Source organism: Gadus macrocephalus, chromosome 16 (assembly GCF_031168955.1).
Source record: "Gadus macrocephalus chromosome 16, ASM3116895v1".
Lineage (NCBI taxonomy): Eukaryota > Metazoa > Chordata > Actinopteri > Gadiformes > Gadidae > Gadus > Gadus macrocephalus.
The window spans coordinates 4,703,272-4,725,781 of NC_082397.1; the positions used below are offsets into that span (position 1 = coordinate 4,703,272).

At 42.8% G+C, this 22,510-nt stretch overlaps 1 protein-coding gene across 1 annotated transcript in view; it reads left to right on the forward strand.

Moving 5' to 3' along the window:
* The first annotated feature begins 11,081 nt into the window (after window positions 1-11,081).
* tenm4 (teneurin transmembrane protein 4) overlaps window positions 11,082-22,510 on the forward strand; it is a 139,814-nt gene continuing 128,385 nt past the window's right edge. Inside the window, 1 exon segment of the mRNA XM_060075790.1 lies at window positions 11,082-11,470. The gene's annotated coding sequence lies outside the window, so the exon portion shown is untranslated.

Sequence of the window (22,510 nt, forward strand, 5' to 3'; positions counted from 1 at the left end):
CCACACGCAGCGATCAGACGCCACCACACGGGCTGGAAACCCGTTTCCTATTAACACTGACTGAACTGCGGCACGGCTAATTAGAGAGAACACGCCTCCTGTTCTCCAGATGAACAAAGACCACACAAAGCCCTGCTCTTTGTTCCAGTAATCTTACCTGCTGCTACCCATGATTCCTCGCTTCACGGTGTGCGGAGTCACCGGAGCGCTCCAGCGCTAGAAGTTCAACGCCCTTGGGGTTGTCCCTAATGGCCAGGGGGGTGGGATGGGGGTGGAGGGGGTGGGGTCTACCCAGAGGCGCAGACTGTCTTCCATCCTTAAAACAACTAGAACCAGGGAATAAACACCCTAAACCCAGGGACTTGGACCCCTTCACCCAGGGATCATCATAAGACCCCTGAGATTCAAGGAATAGACCCCCTGGAGGCTGAGAAAATACCTCATAGAGCCCCTAGATATATATACCAGACCCCCTAGACCAGTAAACACTCTTGATCCCAAAAACTCCTCCTGCTTTCCACTGGGCCTCTTAGTTCCTGGGTCAACATTCCTCCACTTTCTTCCACCTGCCTCCACTGTCCAGAATCCTAAATTGATGAGGAGACACGAGTTTGGCCTCGCAGTAATCACCCTCATTAGGTTCACCGAGCGTGCCCAGGAACAGTTTCCCGTGCATTAGCAATGTGGGGGGTGTCCTTGCCAAAAGATTCACTTCCAAATGGGGTCTGGAGCCGGGCGCCGGGCACGCCGTTTAGCACCCTGATGCCCCCAGGGCGTGTCACCCTTCCAACATTCAATCACCTGTTGAAGGATGTCTTTGATGAGCTGCTCTGTGCCGTTCTTGTGTCGTAATGTTGGGGAGATTTCCCCTCACTTTTTAAATAATTTCTCGTTCAAACCAGGTTGCATTATACTTGGATGCTTCTTTTCTATTAGCTATTACCTTGTTTGTCCCAAAGCAGATGATTTTATCCAGTGACTTACATTGAGTTGAGATGGATGTCATTCAGGAGCAGGTAGGGATAGATAGTGAATATAGAGATGGATCAATAAGGAGCAGGAAGGGGTTTGATAGTAAATGCAGACCGGTCATTAAGGAGCAGAAATTGATGAGGCATCTTGCTCAAGAACGCCCGTAGACCAGGGGACATTGGGGATTCAACCCATAACCTTTCGTCTGAAGAGCCAGGGTGCTATCCTACCTGGGGTTTAATTATTATTACAGCCTTATACAGTCGGAGGAAAAAGGTGGAAAACCACACAAAAAAAAACGTTTTCTCTGCATAATTAGAGATGTAAAACCCAGGGGGAATGCTCATTTCAATTTTCCATGGCTAAATTGCCACCAAATGTTATTCCCTCCAAATATTTTCCTGCATTTTCTCTTTCAGACCTTTCCATTACCCTTTCTGTTCTGCCGGCACTTCCATGGCAGTGGGGTGTTCCTTTATATTCAAGCGTGGAGATCACATGATCAGATTGATCAGTGACATTTCACGGCTTTTTCTGAGATGCAGATCTCAGCGGTCCACACAGGATGTTATTTTCATAGCCTTCACCAGCCGCCTCCCGTCCTGCCTGGCGCAATACCCCGACCGGGGCGCGCGCCCGGCTCACCCCCGCACGCCACCACCCCCACTGCTTGAAAGATGACATTTTATCCAGACCATCTTCGACTGGGAGCACGGGTGAGCGCAAACAGTGTTTGGGTCAATTGTTTCCCGGTGTCTATACATGGGCTTCCTGATTCCCGGGGCTTGTGCACAGATTGAAGTCATTCCCATTTCCTTCCTGGTCGGACCCCCCCCTCCGTTGCGCAAGCTCTCATGCATAAAGATAGAGATGTGTTCAGACCCGGAGAGAGGAGGGGGCGCTGTGATACAGGATAATGGATGAGGCGCTGTGATTGTGTTGAGGATGATGATGAGGATGGATACACATATATATATATATATATATATATATATATATATATATATATATATATATACGGATTACATTTTTGGACGACCACATGTTTCTTCAGATGGGTGTTTTTGGATTTGAAATCTCATTTTCTTTGCTCGTTATTCCATCTCACATCGCGAATCAGATGTGAAATGCTCTGGAGAAAGATCCTGACACTACTTTGATGTGTGGAGTCGTTTTGCAGGAGACGCCTAATTTGACACTGCAGACGTTGAGCCTGGGCTTTACTCTATTTGTATTATGATTGTGTTGAAAGAAATTGTGTTTGCCCTCCCCCCCCCCACCACCCAAACAACGAGTAGCGCTGAGCTGCAAGAGAGCAGCAGGAGGAGGTAGAGGAGGAGGTCAGTATCCAAACCCAAATGATCGATTTTTCTCCTCGTGACAACATGACCTTTCGTCTGTGCTTACCGGGCGTTTGAGGGAGACGGCGCTGCACCAAATTACAATAAGAGAGTGGACCGTGGCCCTACTGACCGTACTCTGACCTTCCAGCGACTTGACGCCATCGACTTGTTTGTCAGGAGACCCGGGCCCTCGATGGAAGGAAGGGACGGACGGACGGACGGACGGGGGGGCGGGGAGGGGAACGGGGCTGTGGTCACATGACATAGCGGGTCACGGCCCTTGTGATCGCGGGTCAGAGCGGGACTGGGATGAGGGTCTTCTGCCTCGCCGCTGATCGGTCAGGTGTTTGAGTAAGGGGGGGGGGGGGGGGGGGGGCAGATGGAACTGCTGGACTGTTCATAAAACAGAGATCAGAATCACGGGCCGAGCATCCTTTCACACTAAATCTTCACTAATATATTACTCTGGAACAAATACATATAACCATGCCATGGCGAATATAATGATACTAATTTCAACAGTAATACCTTTTCATAAAGAACCACCGCCTATTAATAGGCCTACCTATTCACCTGCAACAAATTTTTAGACATATTTATGTCATGTTTAGACGTGTTGGATTGAAACGGCTATTACCGAAATTATATTAAGTGTCAATTTGATGACAATCTCGAATGTACTTTTTGTCGCCTTGAATTACAATGCAAATTATTCTTTTGATACTTTATCTGTACGTTTATCCTATGTGACAGTATGTATGCTGTGCGTAATCAAAGCGAACCCGTCCAACCCTGCCTTGTCCAGCTGTTTAAACAACACTAGGTTGTTTTTCCTCCTTGTATGCCAGCATAAACAACAAGCAGGCTGTTTAGAATGAGCATGTTTCTCCCGTCAGCTTCGCTGGGAGAATAAGAATTATTCATCAGTATCTGTCAGTGCCAAACATTCTTATGGTGTTTGAAAATGGTCGAGAAATGTAAAAATTGAAATATAGTGCACTGCCCACAGAAAGCTTTCAACTCTGTGTAAGTCGGATATCGGACAGCAGGCACCTGTTAACCCTTTCAGACTATTGAATAGATTTGACCATTCCTTATGAAGTATATGTGAATATATATGTATTCATTTTAACTGGGTTGTTTCTTTAGTCCAAACCACAGCCTTACTGTGGTCTATTGAATAGCGAAGCTACTATAATCAATTGTCTAGCCCCAGTGGAAACGTACCTCATTGTGACCGTATTGCTACGATACAATACAACATCATTGAGCATTGTTTCTATCACATCCATTAGTGCCTTCTAAAGCATGACACCATTCACAGCAAGCCGTGGAGGACAAACAAACCTCGGCAAATGGCAATTAATCACTCGGAACCCGACAGAGACGAAAGTGTTCTTTTTAGCATTTTGGGGCTCTTTTTAGCCTTAATTACGGTCATAACTGACGGGAATGATAATTAGCCATGGCTGCTCACAGTTGGAGATTGTGGTGGGATGTTCAGGAGGGGGTGCGTGTTCATCACAGAGCTCTGCCAGTATTGTGAAGACCCTCTGCACATCAGTTCCTAGTCGATGTCGGGGGTTTTTGAGGGCTTTGAAACTTTTGATGATAATGGTTGCTATTATTTATTTTTTCCGCTCCTTGCCCATTTTGCCTTTGCATCTGTCACTAATTAGTTTAACTGAGGGCCCTGGTGGCTTGCAGAAGAAGATAGAGGCTGGTTGGTAGATTATTTAATTTGATTGTACTTTTAAATGACTCACTTTTATTTTTTCCCACACTGATTTCCATTCTCCCTTTGGTGAGTTATCGGTTCGTCCAAATAAATATTTCCCCAAATAATAATGAATGATGGTTAAGTTCATGGCAGAAGAAAGTGCAACACGTCAATATTAATTGTGAAAGATTAGTGTGAAATTAGTAATTTTCACTCATATTCAGGGAGGTCCCTTTTCCGGTCCTCAAATCAACACGACACCAAGTAACTTAACACTAGACCTTATCATAGGCCTACTGGGTTCGATCCCCTCTGAGCCCACCTATGCAAAGAATGTATGGACACTATTGTAGGACCGATAAAAGCGTCCACCAAATGGCATACTTTATCCATTCGAAGACCCTTTTTCAGTTTACGTCAGTGTTGGATCACAGAGTTTGCTGGTGGCAAAACAAAGCAACAAGTGGAGGCAAATATGAATAGAAGGCAAAACCATCTATGTGTTATCTATCTGTGTTGTTGAGTATGAGGAATTATAGTATTTTCCGTTGTAGGTACGGATATGTGACTGGTCCACCTAATAAGAAATATGGGGAACTAGGAGGAACCGGTGATTGATCTTGTAACTCTCTTAGCGAATTAGCCAAGAGATTTATACTATGACCAGAGACAATCCCATAGATAATACTACTATCATGAGGTTAAGTTGATGCAAAACAAACAAAACGTTTCAAATATTAGATGCCAGTTCAGTTGGCTGTCAATAAGTGCCGTTTGCTCTATTTATCATAGATAAAAACCAAAGCTCAGCCTCAAATAATCGTCCCGTTTTACTTTTCTAATTGGAGTCCGGCGACATTAAATCATTTTGAAAACATGGTTGGAATCCTTGCAATCTCATTGCCATTATTTGACGGGTGATACAGAGAGCAGGTCTTCGTTACGACTCAAAACCACCACTGTCATTTGAGGTCAAGAGATGCATTTTATTTATTGTTTATGGGTTAGAAAAAGTGTAACTGGGTTTATTTGATTATGTGTTTCCTATAACCTCAATGAATTGTAAAAATAAACACTGGTAGGATAGAAGACCATCCAAGTTATTGCTGGACCGTTTAAAGAAAGACCTAATGGACAACGTTTGCCATGCGTTTAGGTATTTTTCTGCCCTCGCCCTAAGTCCCGCCCACAAAATAACATTATTGTGTTCAAACAGAAAATGTGTCCAACGCAAAAACAACACACTCAAAGTACCGCAGCGGAATATTTTAATACAGCCGAATAAGCTGAAACAAATATCGAATTCTTGTTGGTGACCGTGGTATTCGTGGGATTAACCTCTCCAGGGTGTCCGGTTATTGGAAAATAATGCAAGGTGATGCATTCAAGGCACATCGGAGGTTTAGTCCTTAAATTTAGATTATCCTTCAATTAAACAAAGAATAAGAAATGAATGTGAATATTGCATGCGATTGCATTTCTTCGCTCGTGATTTTCTCTAGTATCGGCGTAGTTTCCCCCATCTTTAAGTCCTATCTTCTTTCCCCCCCGCCCCCTCTCATCTTCCACAAACCCTCCTGATAGTCTTCATGTTCCCGAGGAGAGAAATCCTGTAATTAGACACCGGGCCCATGGCGCAAATCAACCCTTTTAAAAGCTAACGACGAGTGTCTAACGAGATGCGAGGACGTGCATCTCAGTCATTTGCCAGCCAGCCAGTCATAACCCAGTCAGCTTGTAGTGGTTCCAGAGAAGAGCGGTCGATGAGGTCACTGCTCCCCCCCCCCGCTGATAGTCTGATAATGGCTCTGGCTTTGGTGAGTGGCCTACAGATTGGGGTCTGGTCTCCAAAAAAAAACAAGAGACAGGAAAAAGCTGATGTGATTACATTCAGATTCAGATCCATACGCTGTGAATGGCCTTCAAGAGCCCTTCTGCTCCCCTTCCTCATCTGTGGCGTCGTGTCAGCCCAGGCGTGGGTGGGCCGCTATCTATTGTTTGGATCAATGGCTGATGACTCGACAGGGATGCGGATGCCTGTTTTCTTCCAAGAATAAATAAGACTAAAGGAAGAGACAGTAAAAAGATCCCCTGCCTCCGACCCCGACACTTAAACCCCAGACGTTGAAATGGGCTGCTTTTTTTCTCGTAGTATGATTTATAATTTAAACGATGTTGCCAGCGTATTCTGATATTCTGATTCTGAACCCTCTCTCTCTCTCTCTCTCTCTCTCTTTTCTTCTCTGTAAAGAGTTCTCCTCAGCCTCTAAATAGGTTGCTTCTGAAGGTGTCTCTGGTGACATGAAGCAGCGATGGCTCCTGCTCAGGGCCACATATTAATACGTGTCAGAGCTGGTGAACTGGGTTAACTGGGTCGGACGCACACTTAATGCACTGCCGTGTCGGCCTGCTGTCCACTGTCTGTCCGTCCGTCCATTCACCCGCCCATTAAAAGGCCAAGAATACAATGGTTGGTTGGACATTGGTTGGATTTGGTCGCAACCTCAATTCGAACAGACATGTGGTTGTCATGTGTTCTTCATTTCGAATGACAGGGGCAGAAATCCCTGCAATGGTTGGGGGTTTAATGATGAAATCGCAACATGCCTTAGTGTTGGGCATGAACAAAGCATCTTGCGCACATGTTATCAAACCAAGCTGGGTGCCGATCACATGGACACAATGCTGCGGCAGTGTCTACAAACTAGGACAGGTCAAATTGAAATTAATTTAGGTGAAAAGCGCGATCATAATGTCTATATTTTTTTCCACAATAACTTGTGTTAAAAGGCAAAGGGTCTGGCTATGCAGATTTTATTCATTCAAAGATATCTCCAGCCAAATTAAACTGCAGCTCTCGTGGAGCGCTCCTTTCATTATATTATTCTGAATTTATTTTGACTGAATTATGAATATGCCTCACCAGTATAACCATTCCTCGACACAGTAATTTGCTTAGCGGTTCCGAACAACCAACAGACGCTTTGCATGTCAGAAAGAAATTACAGCCCTGTGGAGGTAAATACCAAAATTTTTGTTTTTTTTAAAGAAATAAATAATAATTAGTTCCAAAAAACAACATTGATAACAAGATGCGGGAAAAGCTCTTCCACCCTGCTACCTGTCGGCGAGATGTTTTCAAGAAGCTCATTACAGGAGTATGCGTGTAGAGAACTGCCCTGGAGTGTTTTTTAACTGAAAACAGCTTGTACACAACATGGCTGACACCATTCTGCATGGGTCTCCTAATGGACAGAGTGCGAGGATGGCGAAATGCACCTGATGGAGACAGCTGGTTGAAGCTAAAGTTGATAATTAGGGTTTGTGTCGTTTAGCCTCTGTGTAAGAAGCAAACCTGTTAAAGCATGCATCCTAAGAAGCAGTACAGAGCTTATTCCACTCTACTGTTGCATTAATTCACATCAGTAGGCTATCTAGGGCACATGGTTATTTGATTTGCGTTTTTTTTTTTTTCTCAATCAAAATCCTGCTTATCCGAGTCCGATTCGTCCGTCACCTTGCCGACCACTTCCGACATTGGCTCCCGAGGGGGGGGGAGGAGGAGGAGTGGAAGAGAAATCTGCGATTAGACATGATTGCCTGCTTGGACCCCGCAGTCACGTCTCGGGGACCTGCTTGCATCCGCTTCGCATTACCGCCCTGATCTGCCGCGAACTCATCTGCATGGTGGCGGTCCCACCATCGACACCGGCACTGGAAATAGGACCTCAGTGGGGGACTAAATGGGCCTTCAAATCCAACAGTCGTTTTAATCTTTCATCAATCAAGGGCAGCCAGAGCGCAGCCATGATCCCATTATTACAGTTCCAGGAAGAAAAGCGTCCAAGTGACAAGCCACCGAACTTCCTAGGAAGTTTGGCCTTGTGCAGAAAATTTGAAAACTCAGTTCGGCTGGACAGTTAGAAGGACACTTAGAAGGACAAAATTCCGAAACTAGGTTTCCTTGAATTGAAGGCAAACCAATGGAGTCCATTGTTCATTTGTCAGTTATCAGTGCAGGGTTTTCTTAATCTGTGGTTTTCCTAGGAAATCACAGAAGGAGGTATAGCCAAACAAATAGAAGTCAAAACAAACAGGGATTGAATTTACAAAGGCTGCTACACCAAAGCTGCTCTTAAGTAGGCAATTTAGAAATAAATTCAGATAGCGATGGCTGGTTTACTACAACTATAAGTTCCTATAATGGTATTTTCTCAAACCTTCCAGCATTAAAAGTTCTCATTAGGTCCATACAAACCGTCGAAAATAAACAATAAAGTAAGCTATTTGTTATTACAATTATGTTACTATGTTATTTATAAAGGTCATAAACTTGTAATTTCTACTTTATATCTTAAAATGGGTAATGAATGGATTGATTGATATTCAGACAGCTTGATATACAGATAGGTGGATGGATAGATATAGAGATAGAAAAAACAAATATAGCCACCCCCACATTTGCTTTCCACTTGCAGTGGCTGAAGTACTAAATGTCAAACTTCAGCAGAATATATAATTGTACAATCTTGTAAACACCCAGTGCTCGTTTTGTTGGAGAAAATGTGATTCATTATGTGTTCGCCCATACAACATTACAACAATCAGGCAAGAGCTGTCTCGCTTGTGTGCTGTTTTTTTTAATGATTAATTTTAATACGTTTGCAGAAGGGTTACTGTAAAGGCGACTAAAACAGAGGGAATACGATAGCTAAGCCGACTCTAATTAGGAGTTTTATGGGGCATATAATTTAAGTCACAGTGCTGAGCTTTGGCTCAAAGTCCAACACGGTTTATTCTAGAAGGCTACAGTTAACCGTGAAACTCAAGAAGTATGACTGCAGCCTTATAAATCTTTCAGAATGTCAACTCTATTTGAATTTATGTCAAATATATCACATCAGTTGATGTTAAACAAGCTGAAACATTGAACTTAAGGATTTTAAATTATGTTATTGTGTTGGTCTTGTTTCCCCATGACAAACATCGTCATTAGCCCTATCTCTCTTTAGCAGTGGAAAGGGTCTCTGTGACTCGCTTTAGATGTTCATGTACTGAGTCATTTAGCAGATAGCTTTGAACTTGTTCATTTAGTACTTGGCTGTCATGCTCTCCAGTACAGGACATGGTGGTTTTCCTACTCAAGCAAGGTGCCAAATTAAGCTTGTAGCTTGTGCTATCACAGTTGACAACAGTAACATTGAGGTCGTGACTAGGGTGCCAAGGTTTAGCTTGGCTTCTCACTGCATAACTGTGATGCATGATTATTACTTGATGCCAGCGCTATAGGGCCATCTCTATATTCCCAGTGTCCTACGTTCCCAGGGTCCTATGTTCCCCAGGTCTCTCTACGCTTAATAGGACATGGGCTATTGTTGGAACTCATCTAAGGTTTTTTCGGTTCCCAAGCACTGTTATGCAATCACCAAAGATCATAGCTCAATGCTTCCTTAGGTGGAAACGTAGCTAGTTTCTGAATCAAACTTTCACGCTTCATTCATCTTCTAACTGAAAACTGTTAAATTGTACCCGAATGTAGTTGGAAGGTTATTGTGTGTTAAGAGAATACTGAACTGGAGAACACTTGGGAAAATAGATCCACATAGATCCACTCCCACCCCTAGTTAGTTAATGAAAGGGTACATTTAATTGCTTATCTCATTTACTCAGGGAGTTAACAAGTTAATGAGTTGATTCAGTGAGCTCAATAAAAAGTTTGTTTGTAGTTAACAAGCCAGTTAATGTATTTAGCTATTTAAGTTGGTGAGTTTATTTAGTTGCCTAATCAAGTTTTTTGTTTGTCAGCTTCTCACCAATTTAGTTAATTTAGGTAAAAAACGTACTTAGTATATTTTGTATAGATTAAGATAAGATATTTAACAAAATAGCTAGTTAACAAGTTATTTTGATTTATAGTTTCTAGGTTTGTCTGCAAGTTAGGTAACAACGTGACGCTGAGAGTCTGTATGCACTTTGTCAATTGATTTTACAAATTTCCAGGGTCAAGGAGGGGAACCGAGACCATTTTGTTATTCCCAATGATCCCATCCCGACTCATACATGTACTGACTACATAATCGAATCGCTTTAGAATAGTTTACATGAGCTCTGCGAGCCACAAAGAATGCGGTGCAAAAGCCCGCAATAGGCCCTACAGGTCCTACCACCGGCTTTAAACAGCACTGCTCTCTAAATGAAACGCAATCTCCGACCGTTGCCTATATCAACGGTAACACTCTCCCTCCCACTCTGACAATGCCACAATACCACGGTGGCCCTTGGTTTTACATCTGAAAGCATATTTAACTTTTCACTCAGCCTTTCACAGGCTGTGAGCGCGAAGACCCTGAGCCTGGTCAAGATTAGCTTTTTTATGGTGGGTGAGGGGGGGAGGCGTCAATACGGTGAATTAAAGTCCACACAGAGCACCTCACGGCCCCTGTGTTGCGTATGTGACCAAACACACTTCCAGGGCAAGGGACTCTTGACCGCTCTCCTTAACCCCTGAGAAGAAACTTTGGAACGTGCAATGAGCTCCAACGGATTTAAGATCCAACCTCAGGGCAAACAAAACTATTGTTGTCTGTTTGAGAACAGCCGGAGGGTGATTTTCCTTGCCAACCACAAGTGTCCCATGTCAGAGGTTTCCTAGAGGTGGCTCGGTTAGGGTTAACTTTACCATGTCCTGGTGAAATTAGATATTTATGTTTTTGTTTTAAAGCATTGAAAAGGTGCATGGATAGAACCTCATCCCAGTTTGTATTCCAATTGTAAATCCCCCCTCCTTTAAAAAAAGAAAAAAAAGCTTAAAAAAAATAGATACATCTAAAATCGAAATTTGATATCTAATAATAATGCAAAAATAAAATTTATAATAAAATGTTTTTAGATGAGCTATAGTTTAGACCGAAGGGGGCGACCACGTACACTCATTCTCGCTCCGCGGTACAAACTAATTCAGAATCGAGAGAGAGAGAGAGAGGGGGGGAGAGAGAGAGAGAGAGAGAGAGCGCGAAAGGGAGAGGGAGGGAGGGAGCGGAGGAGAGAGACACGCACACGCACACATACACACACAAACACACGCAGAGCAGAGCAGCACACCTTCATGCTTGCCAAGCGTTTCGGATGGTGTGTCACCTTTTCTCCAGGCACTCTAATTTGTCATTGAGGAACCTATTCACTGACTTTTGTAGAGGATTTCAATTGCGTGAACATTGCAACGTTATTGCTGGGGAATCTCTGCACGTCACGTCCACTCGGCTTCTGTGAGATTGCACCTTGGATGTTTGGCCATCCCGTGTCTTGCACGGTGGAGATACTTGCTCCCGGTACTATTTAGACGAAAACCGAGAAACACTGTGGGATCTGCACTCTACTGGCGAGATATTATCATTGATCATCGGGACGGGCCTACATCGGACGTGTTTCCAGAATGGTAAGCTCGCAAACAGCGCAATGTATAATACAAATTGATTGTAGTGGGATGGAGATTTGAAACCCACACGCCGCGAGCATCCTGCAGCAGAACGTAGCCTACACGCCGCGAGGCGGAGAGGCGGTGGGGAGCCGTGCTGGGGTTTCGTGATGTGCGTAGCCTCCTCATACACATTTGCGTTAAGAAGCGCTATATCGTGTTCGTTTTATCGTGTTCCGTACGCAAGGTGTCGGCGTGGAGAGTTCAAACCGCCCGCATCATCTTATTGTTATAACGGTTTGCCTGTCAGCTTTTCGCATATTCAGCAGCGCCGTTGACTGCTAACTACGGCGTACAATGTGCGTTTATATAGCTCACCTTCTTGACTGTTGAATTTGTTTTTTTTCTGTACTCGTAATGACTAGTATCATGGAGCCCAGGTGGGGAGGTAAACACATAAAATACGACACGTACGGTGAGGCACAAGTGTTGCGTGTACATTACCTTGTCGTAGTATTGCATCTTATGTATTGCTGTGAAGATATGGGATAGGACTCAATATCTGCTGCGTTTTGAAGATGTTACAAACAATTCTTCGGAGACATGGAAGCTTGTGGAAATTTGGTTTGTCGCAATTGGATTACCGTTACAGACCTTGACCTCGTCCACTGTCTACACCGACTAGTGAAATAGGTAATTACTTGGTGTATATGGCGTTACAGTGCCATTTAGCGCCTGTAGTGCGCTACACTAGGTTATCGTAGGCCTATTTCTTTTCTCTAATTGGTCTACGATATATAAGTATAGGGGCCTAAAATATTTTAATTATTTAAACTGAAATAAAATAGCATATTGACCATTAAAAAGCTTATATTGTACCTACTGGAGCCATACTTATTTAATTTAATTCATGTAGCAACGACGTCGTTTTCCCCCCCCCTTTATTTCATATCTAAGTAAAGCGAGACAAATGGATAGAATACGTCAACAGTTGTTAATGTTGTAAATTAATAAATGAAGAGAGTCAATATGTGGAACGATAGCTATTCTAACTGATTCAAAGTTTGCAGCAACTTAAATTAATCGAATAGGACATAAATACGTTGTCCTCGACTTCTGTGATAAAGCCGACACCATATGACTTATCGTATGTCTTGCTCTAAAAGCAGTTTCCCTCTAAAGAAAAATTCAATACGAAAAACCTGCATCATATGAATAAATCAATTCAAAATGAATTGATGTCAGTAAAAATCCTCCATGCAATGTCTATTTCTGTTCACGGAAGAGAGTTCTAAGGACGAGGGTGATAACTAATATGCAAGAGTCGGTATGTGAATATAATTTACCTTCTGTGTTGAAACCTGGAAGTTCTAAAGCTTGGTTTGTCTTAGCATACTATTGACTAAGTAAAGGCTCTGTTGGATGAAAGTGAATTAACCCGATAATTGGTCAATAACACACACACACACACACACACACACACACACACACACACACACACACACACACACACACACACACACACACACACACACACAGCATCTCCTATACATCTTTCTATCCCAATGCCATACACCTTCTTTGTCTTTGAATCCTTCCAATCGTTGAGATCCTCTGCATTTGACCTCACAGGGACAACCAATGGTGTTGGAAAGACCTCGCTGACCTCAAATATTAGAGGTTAAATCCAAGAGAAGAGAGTGAAGTGTGGGGGGCTAGTCTGATGGAGAATTCAAATGAGAGCTCAGTGCAGTTGTAAGGTCCCTTTGAGGGCAACCTCTGTAGAACAAGGCTTCTCTCTCTCTGTTTTCTTTGTGGTGTTGATGAGGTCCCACAGGCTCTCTCCTGAGGTGGACCAGACCAGACCTGACCCCCCTCCCTGACCACTCCCCTTCCCCTCCTCCCCCACAGGAAAAATCGCTTGCCTCCCTTTTGTATGAGGCATTTAAAAAAAGAAAAAACCCTGGTGAATGAATGTTGTCGGGGTTCTGCTGTCGTAAAAAACCAAGGTAGTATTTTGGGCTGTTTCAGACTCCAATCAACAAAGGTTCTTGGGTTGGAATCCCCCCATGCCTGCAGTCTACCTGTTGATCTAACCTTGAGTGGGATGCCTAACCACCTGTTTTTTTTACAACATGTGTCGAAAAACGCGCTTCACTGTTAGTCTCTTGAGATATTTATCTATAATGTATTTATTTATTTGTTTGTTGGTTTGTGGGCTTTTGGGTGTTCATTTTTTTTTTACACTCTGCCCAACTCTGCCCCCCCAATCCCCCCCCCTCCACTGTATATGTCAGTGGTAGGACCTTGTTGTGTTCCATTAACCAGCTGATGGTCTTTGAACTGCTGTTGGCAGCATATGGGCCTGAAACAATGACTTTAGATAAAACAATGAGCTGGCTCCTTCTCCCCTCTGGGTGAAAGAGAGGAGGAGGAGGAGGGAAGAGGAAGTGGGGGAGTGTATTGTGTATGTGTGGTTCAAGTAATAATTGTTGTGAGAACTCTATTGTTGTCCTGGAGGGAGACAGTAGGTTTGTGTGTGTGTGTGGAGGGATAGGGGTTGAATGGCGATGGGCTGTGTATTTAGGATCCTCTCTGTGCGGTGTGGAATGACTCTCTAACAATGATTTCATTGTCAGCTAAAAATTCAACAATAGCAGCAGATCCGGACGAGGTTAAAGGAAACATTTGGTGGCAGTATTTCTAAAAAAATTCTATAGTGTTACACACACAGACTTTTTTTTCTAAAGATACTTATTTTTGGATACATTTTCTTTACTTAAGTGCGTCTAAAGCGGATATGTTGACCCAGCAGACAGAAACAGATTTATTGTTTATGTATGCCTATAACATTTTGTTTTATATTAATAAGGCCTTTTCCAAACTTTTAGCATAAACCTTGCCAGGATCCAAACCCCTAAAATGTTCGGAATTCCTAGTTTTAATTAATCTAGGAATATTCAAGTATTCACAATATTTCACACACAGCAGATTTTCAACACAAGGAGCCAGAACATGCACTATGTGGAATAATGAAATCACTAAGCAAATCATAAATAGTAGTGATTATATTGTCAGAAATATCAATATGTATTGCAGATTTTAATTGCAAACTACTGCTATAATATAACATAAATTGAACGGTGAGGTTATAACATGTGTTATAAACCAGGCGAGATGAGCTGCTCTTGTGCGACTTCATGTTCATTTGTTTGATTTATCACTCTGAGAGTCTAACGAGGACCTGTCAAGATGACAACACCTTAAAGGACACAGACACTCTCAACCCCTCTCTCGCTCTCTCACTCTCTCTCTCAGTCTCCTTCTCTTCTCTCTCTCCCTCTATCTCTCTGTGCCTTTCTTTGTCTGCCTGTCTCTGTGTCTCTCTACTCTTCTTCTAGCACTTTCTCCATCTCTCCATTCCTCTTACACACACACACACACACACACACACACACACACACACACACACACACACACACACACACACACACACACACACACACACACACACACACACACAGCCTCAAGTGTTTATAGGACAGACTGTGTAGGTGGATAGTGGCAGTGACTCACAAACACACAATAACACACGCGCACACACCATCACCTTCTTGTTTTTAGGGTGATTACATCAATAATATATTCCCCCCTCTTGTTCCGTTGTTCTCATTGTTGCCTTTTCTCTTATTTATTATCATCAGTTCATGTTCTCTGTTAAAATAGAGGTTGTATGCTATGCTTATCCCTTTAACATTTAATGTTGTTTACCTTGATCCACATTTGTACACCCTATCACACAAGCATCTGGGATAAGGATGTTTTGCTACAGTTACTGGTTGTTGAATATTTATTTTTAGATAATATTTTTTTACCTATTTGGTTGATTGTGGTATTTTTCTACACATTGACAAATGCATGCAAGCAAATGGCCATCCATAAAGTCAGAAAAGTGTTTGTGAAGCAAGGAGTGAATAATACCCTTTGAATTTAGTCAATTGTGAGAAGGAAGCAGAAAAGCTCAAGGAGCGTTTTTAGAGAACTGAGAGACTAAAAAATATGAAGCCGAGAACTCCCAACTGATTTCCCCTAGACGACGACAGCTCCAAAATAATCCTGCTCTGGTACATTCTGTCCTGTCTTCCGGTGTTGCCTAGGCCGCATCCAACTTGAAACCTAACTGTTTTATTGATTTCTACGTTTTACATTCACCCAGCCCTTGGCTGTGTGCTGCAGACAGGGACACTCCTTATGTCTCCAATCCAACACGTTTAATTAGTTTCCAATGTTCGTGACACGTTGGACACAAACTCTGACTAACATTATGCCAAGGAACCAAATAACCATACTTTTAATGAAGACCTAATCAGTTGAAAAAGGGATTTATAGGCCTCTCTGATGAATAATTTAAGTCAATCATAATTAGTGTGGGGGAAGAAACGCTTGTTGTTTAATCAGCTTTGGGTTTACGGTGTATAATTATTCAGTAACCTCGCCTATACAGAATGAATACAAATAACTGTTTAAATATATTTTGTCATAATTCTTTTAAATATGTAGAAACAATTCTATATGCATGTCCAGTCATTGTCTGTCGTGACGGTAGTTCATCACGCGCTGTGCCTCAACAGAGCTGTTGAGTATCTCTTGGTCTGCATTCTTAGATTGCTTTTGACAAAACAATTCGGTTGGGTATGGATTCTTGATGAAATATTACAGAGTTAACCCTGTCATTTGACGGGCTCTCCAGTCATCCTCCCCCTACTTAGAAAGTTTAATCCCACACCTGCTACCCAACACAAATTCCATTTAAATTAGAGGAAAGTGAAGGGGATTTGTGTGTGTGTATGTGTGCGCTTGCATATGGAGGCCTGTGTGTGTGTGTGTGTGTGTGTGTGCTTGCATGTGGAGGCCTGTATATGTGTCTATGTAATATTTGTATATATTTGTATATTTGTGTCTTTGTGTGTGTGTGTGTATTCATTTATATACATATATAGCATGTTTGTGTATGAGTGAGTGTGTGTACGTGTGTCAGTGTGTGTGTGTATGTGTGGAAGAGGTGAGTGTGTGCATGTGCATTTATGAGTTTTCGTGGTTGAGGGTATGTTTCAGTCAGTGTGTCTTTGTGCCAGTGTGTGTGTGTGTGTGTGTGTGTGTGTGGAGGGGGGGGGGGAGAGGCTGTATGGCTGTGGATCATGGTATAATTCCCTGTTAGTCCCAGGTCAGGTCCAGTCTTCATTCTGCAGGGCAGACAACACAGGGCTCTTTGTGCGCTGCGCCGCCGCATACACATGTAGCAATTTCCAAGATGACTCAGTGTGCCATGAGATGACTCCTCCAGCGCCCTTACCTCTCCCGCAACGAATGGCGGAGATTAGTTTTGCCTGGTTCTCTATATAGATTGCTTACTGTTGGCCCCAAGTGGTTGTTGAGTCTCGAGTGACTTGATTTAATTGCGTCTGATGATTAGTACTTTTGGATTGATACTATTGTTCTTTGAAATTGATTATTTTTAATAATGTTATTAGAAACACGTTTGCAAAGAAATCTATTGCCCCTAAGGTTGTTCACTTAATGTATTATCTATGACATTTAGCCTGCAATAAATATAAATCAAAGATAGAATCGAATTGTCTGTCCGAAACTATGAGTCATACCATTCCTTGCAACCCATCAGCGAGGATTAAAAGGCAATTGATCTTCTCTAGATTGTAATACGTAGGGATGTACAAACATCACGATAGTATTTACTACTTCGATATTTCCCAGACGCTTTCATTCAAAACAACTTACAGGGAATTAAAATACAGGTCATTATAGTCAGGCAAGGGGTTACGGTGTCCTGCTCATGAACTGTGGACATGAGGGAGATAGAACTCAGTACCTTTTTTTAATATAGGAGTAGAACACAGATCAAACTCTACATGCCTATGTACTGCTGTGTGCAAGATGGATCAAAGCATTTATTTATTTTTTGCTGCTGATGAGGGCTTTAGTGGTACATCACGCCCACCCGTGAAATTACCCTGAGTATGCACACTATGTTACCGATAAGGCAGGCTTCATACAGCACTTCTCTACCGCCTATATGTACTTGGAGTGCTTTTCAATTAAATCCCCTCAGTCACCCATACACACTTAGTCATGCGTGTGGACGGGTTTGAATGCAAGGTGTTGACCAGAATGTCGTAGAGAAGCTGGCGGGGAACTGTCCCCCTCAGCAGTTATCTGACTGGAACCCCTGCAAACTCTAGACACAATTCAGGGGCCATTCAATACAAATAAACGGCACTTCCTTTGTGAAAGCAACGGCCATGTTTCTACTGAATTGTCAAAATCTTCAGGTTTTATCGGGGATCGTCCAGGAGAGGCCAACGCGTTGGAAACGACGGATGTTGACGAGCTGCTACTTATCCCTGCTCTGTTTACTTAATCTGCTCTCATCCTGGAAGACCTGACTCATCACCCTGGCTCTTTTCACAATTACCCTGCAGTGCACTGCCCTCACAGAGGCACATGGCTGGGCTGTACCATCCTGCAGGCTGCAGGCTGGGGCCCCTCCGATAAGAGGACAGTCTTGAGGGCCTCTTGTCAAGAGAACAAACAAACAATAATCATGAAATAATGCTATCGGATGTGTGGCCAGCAAACTATTAAGCACTGTTCTAAGATTGCAGAGTAGTTGCTGGTAGTGTAAGAGCTATCCCTCTACTCCTTCTCCAGTAAAAGACGACGAACCCCGTGTGCCTACTACAAGACATCAATCAATCAATCAAGCCACCCACCCGTGCATCCGTCCATCCGTCTTGTATGACACATCACGGGGGAAACTTCTCTGCAGGTGTTGGGTGCTTTTAGAGCCCCCTAAAGAATAGCCTTTGATCACCTATCCATCCAGCTATCCAGGGATCGACTCAGAGTTGGTTGTCCTCCAGGGAGTGCAATTCTTCTAGTCATTGGCATTGGCTCAGATAGACCCCCCCCCCCCCCCCCCCCCCCCCACAACCAGTCCCCGTCAGCTGCTGCGATCCTCCATCCACGCCGTTCCCCCGCTGCTCCAGCGTCTGCCTCGGCTGTCGGGTCAATGTGCTTCCTGGCCGCTGATGCTAAATGCGTAGCAAACTAATCGGCCAGCCAACTCCCTTTGAGGTGTGCACTGTAGGCCGCACTGAGTGGAGGCGGCCGATAAACAAATCCTCTTAGTCTGATGACTGAATCGCGGCTCAAACAAAGTGACAAGGGGAATAACGGGGTGTCCTTGTGGTGTCTGCGTCTGAAGGTGAGGTTACGAGAGCGATTTGGCTGACAGCCGTCAACTTGTTTGCAGCCATCAGACTAACAACGTGGCCTGGCTTGCGTCTTGCAGCCCTCCCCTTTGGGGGAGGAAACCACATTTCATCATGACCAGGACGATCTTATGCAAGATGTTGAAAGAGCGTTTTGTAGGTAATTAGACCCGAGGGATAAGCAATTTAAAGAGTAGCGCACACATTACGGCTGCTGCCACCATGACTATGGCGGTTTTCCATCAAAGACGGGTGGACGCAGTCTGGGTTGGAATCCATTTGGAACACAATTCGATATAACATTCTGACCAAAGAATTCAGATTGAATTCTAAATGAATTTTCTGGTCCAGACTACACAATTTAGGTGTATGGTCAGGTTTTTTTAAGCAAGGTTACAATATATATTTTTTTCCATCGTCATTGCCTAGATTGACTGAGATAGAGGTAGAGAAAGAGGTCTTCTATTTAATCTCTGTGGACTCAATGAGCTTAATTTAAATGGCTTGTTTGCCACAGTTCTCCAACCTGCTTCTGCCTAGCCTCAACGCTAGTGGAAATATTTAAATAAATGAAGCACAATGCCTTCTTCTAATTTTTTATAAGAAGCAACGTGTAATGTTAAATCAACAGTAAAACCCATACTAACAATATTATTAATGACAGTATAATAATAACACTGCATAACAATGCTGTGCGTGTACACCTGAGAAAAGCAGTTTAAATACAAAAAGCAGTTGAGATGATAGGAAGCTAGCAATGCCATTACCAAGGAACTCTGGTTAAATGACTACATTTAACGGCTTTGTGCGGGTCTTGAATTTGAAATCAAAGTTTCTGTGTAGCAATTGCATGCTTGTACTTGCTGTTGCGATGGTCTTGAACAATGTGTAAACAGCACGCATGTTTTAGACACGAGTCATAATAAATTAATGACTGAGGTTATATTTGGATCTCTGCATCTTAAATGTAACCACAGTAGAAAAAAACAAACTTCAGAAAAGCTGCAATATTTGTATTTATTTTATTTAAGTAAGTACAGCTTATTTCTTATGTTACTATTCTTTTATTTGTTTGACAATTTATCTGTAAAGGTCTTGATTTCATTCCAGCTTGGCTCGTAGTTTCAAAACGGTGTACCATGACTTGGAAACTCTGCTACAATATTAGATATGAAATACTGTAACACGAGACCAAGCACAGACCTCAAGCGTATTTAAGTTCCCTTTGAGGACGTTGGCAGAAAGGTTTGTGTGGCGGGTTTAGTTTCTGAAATCTTAGCGCCGGCTTTGTGTTCGCGTTACACTCGACAACGCAAGCCATCATTAGGCTTGGCTGGACTCTGCAGAGATTCTGGAAGCATTTATTCGGGTAAAAGAATAATGAATAGCCTCTGTCATCTCAACTCTGTCTTCGATTTTCCTAATCCAGGCAATCAGGTGAACTGTGGAGGAAGTAGTCTTGGCCCCTGTGATTGCATCCATGTGTAGAGTGTGTTTTACAACCTTTGACTTTGAGCTTGACAGACGGAAGACGAGGACCCGCTGGTTTGGTTACGTGGTGGTCCTGAATCAGTGTTATGACAGGGCGTTGGTTCATCACAGTACCTCCAATAGTACATTGTGTCATTTTGGACTTTAGCGCCCCAAAAAGGAAAGTGGATAGTGTGTCATCATCCCCCTCCCATCTCATCCCACTTTGATTTGATCGCAAGAGTCTGTTATTCTAACCATAACAAACATTGTTATTTTAAAATAGAACAGCTCCCAAAAAAATAAGTTGTTATTAAATCAACAGGGATGAAAAAGGGGGGGCTCTTACCTTTTTTTGACACCTAAACTGGCGTGAGCCAGCTGTTCTCATGCACACATAGAAAAATACAAGGGCTCTCATACAGGGGAAAATAAGCAGGAGCTATGGGAACAGACGTCAATATTCTTAGCAAGTAGACTGCAACAAAGTGGAGTGATATGCCTCCAGGGGCCTGCCCATAAGTTGTTTTAACTATCAATATTAATAAACGCCCACCAGTCTGTGATGGAGGACGGGGGGGGGCTGAGTCACCGGCCAGCGCCCGCACCTTGTGAAGACGGCCATAAGCTGACTTTCGTTCAAAGCTCTCATTCTATATTTTATTCAAAATTACTCTTGGATATGGCATCGACGGATAATACCACCGACTGTTTGGGATATTCTTTCTTTATCTGTCCGTCCGTCCGAAAGCTACTTATTTATGATTTGCCTGTCTGGTCTTTTTCGTTGGATGTCCTTGAAATACTGCTTAAGTTTAAGCATGGCCATAGCAGGATTGCGCCCTGTTTACTGACGAGTATGAATTTAGGTTATCTATACTGAGTTTGATTTGAACAATTCGGTCTGCAATATAGGGCTATATATTCCCTTATGTATCTCGATTTGCTAGATGATATGTAGGCCTACGTATATATGTAAATACATTTATCGGTAGTATCGGTCGATCCCTAATCCAAAGCATTTGTTTGAAAAGAAAAGGATGAAACCGTTATTGTGTGGTAAGGTGTAAAATGTAGCAGCTTTGATGCTAAGCAGTATGTTTTAGAACCAAGATGAATGTGTTAATTAGTCGACTCAATCTTTTTTCGGCTTCAGAAGCATCTCATTTTTTTCTTTCTCTTTTTCTGCGCCATTACTCGGCAGCCCCTTGGCCTGAGAGATCAACACTGCTTCATCTTAGTTGAAAAGGCACTGCAACCTCGATGCTCGGGATCTAAGCTAAATCGAAAGTGGCCATTTTGTTTGTGGTCTTTCTTTTTGCCCATTTCAACAGCCATTTACTCCCTTGAACCCCCGCCACAGTAACTGTTAGATTAAAGTTGAGATAAAGGGCGCTGAATTTATTATGGATAAACGATGGGAAGAGTCAACACTACATGGGAAAAGACGGGAGGAGGGGAGACGTGGGAAGAGAGAACACTAGGCTACGTGTTCTGACAAGTGATAGACATCCATGCTGTGTTTTTTCAATCTGTGAGAAATTAACAAACACATTTGGAAGACAAATTCTTCAACCTGCTGATATCCTTGATCTAAGTTTGATAATCGGCAAAATATAAAATGTGTCCTCAAATCATCAAACAAATAATCCTTAAACATTAACATTAAGTTCCTGGGCCCTATCTTGCATCCGGCGCAATTGACTTTTTACACTGACGCATGTGTCGTTGCTAGTTTGTAACTGGCGCAGAGCGTTCTTTTCCCCTCCACCGCCACGCGCCTGTAAATTAGGGAATGATCTTGCGCCCCAAGCGGGGCGCAAGATATATTTTTGGCCCGTGCATAATTGTCAAGATGACCATTTCGATTAATGCTCACCTTTCTTCTTTTATACCAGTTGGACGACTACATTTTGGTTTTATTTACTTATTTCCCTGTCCTAAGTCATGTTTAGGGATACATAGTTGAACATCCTGTTATTTATTTTAGACAAACTGGTAACGTGCAGGACGTTTGAAACAAGTGTTTCAATCGTCCCGACAGCGACTACTGGCACTTAAACCTTTTTTGCCTCTTAACTTGAAAATTCTGACATTGAACACTTTAGGACAGGTTTAAGTACTAATTCATCTGTTGTATTGTTAGATTATAATGCCATGAAACAAATAACACAACTGTTTATTACAAGAAAACTAGAGCACAGAAGATTTTACTTGCCTCATCAAAAACAGGTTTGCGGGGATAACATTTGAACGGTATGATGTCATTACACAAAATTTCCCGGGGTTGGTCAGTCTTGCT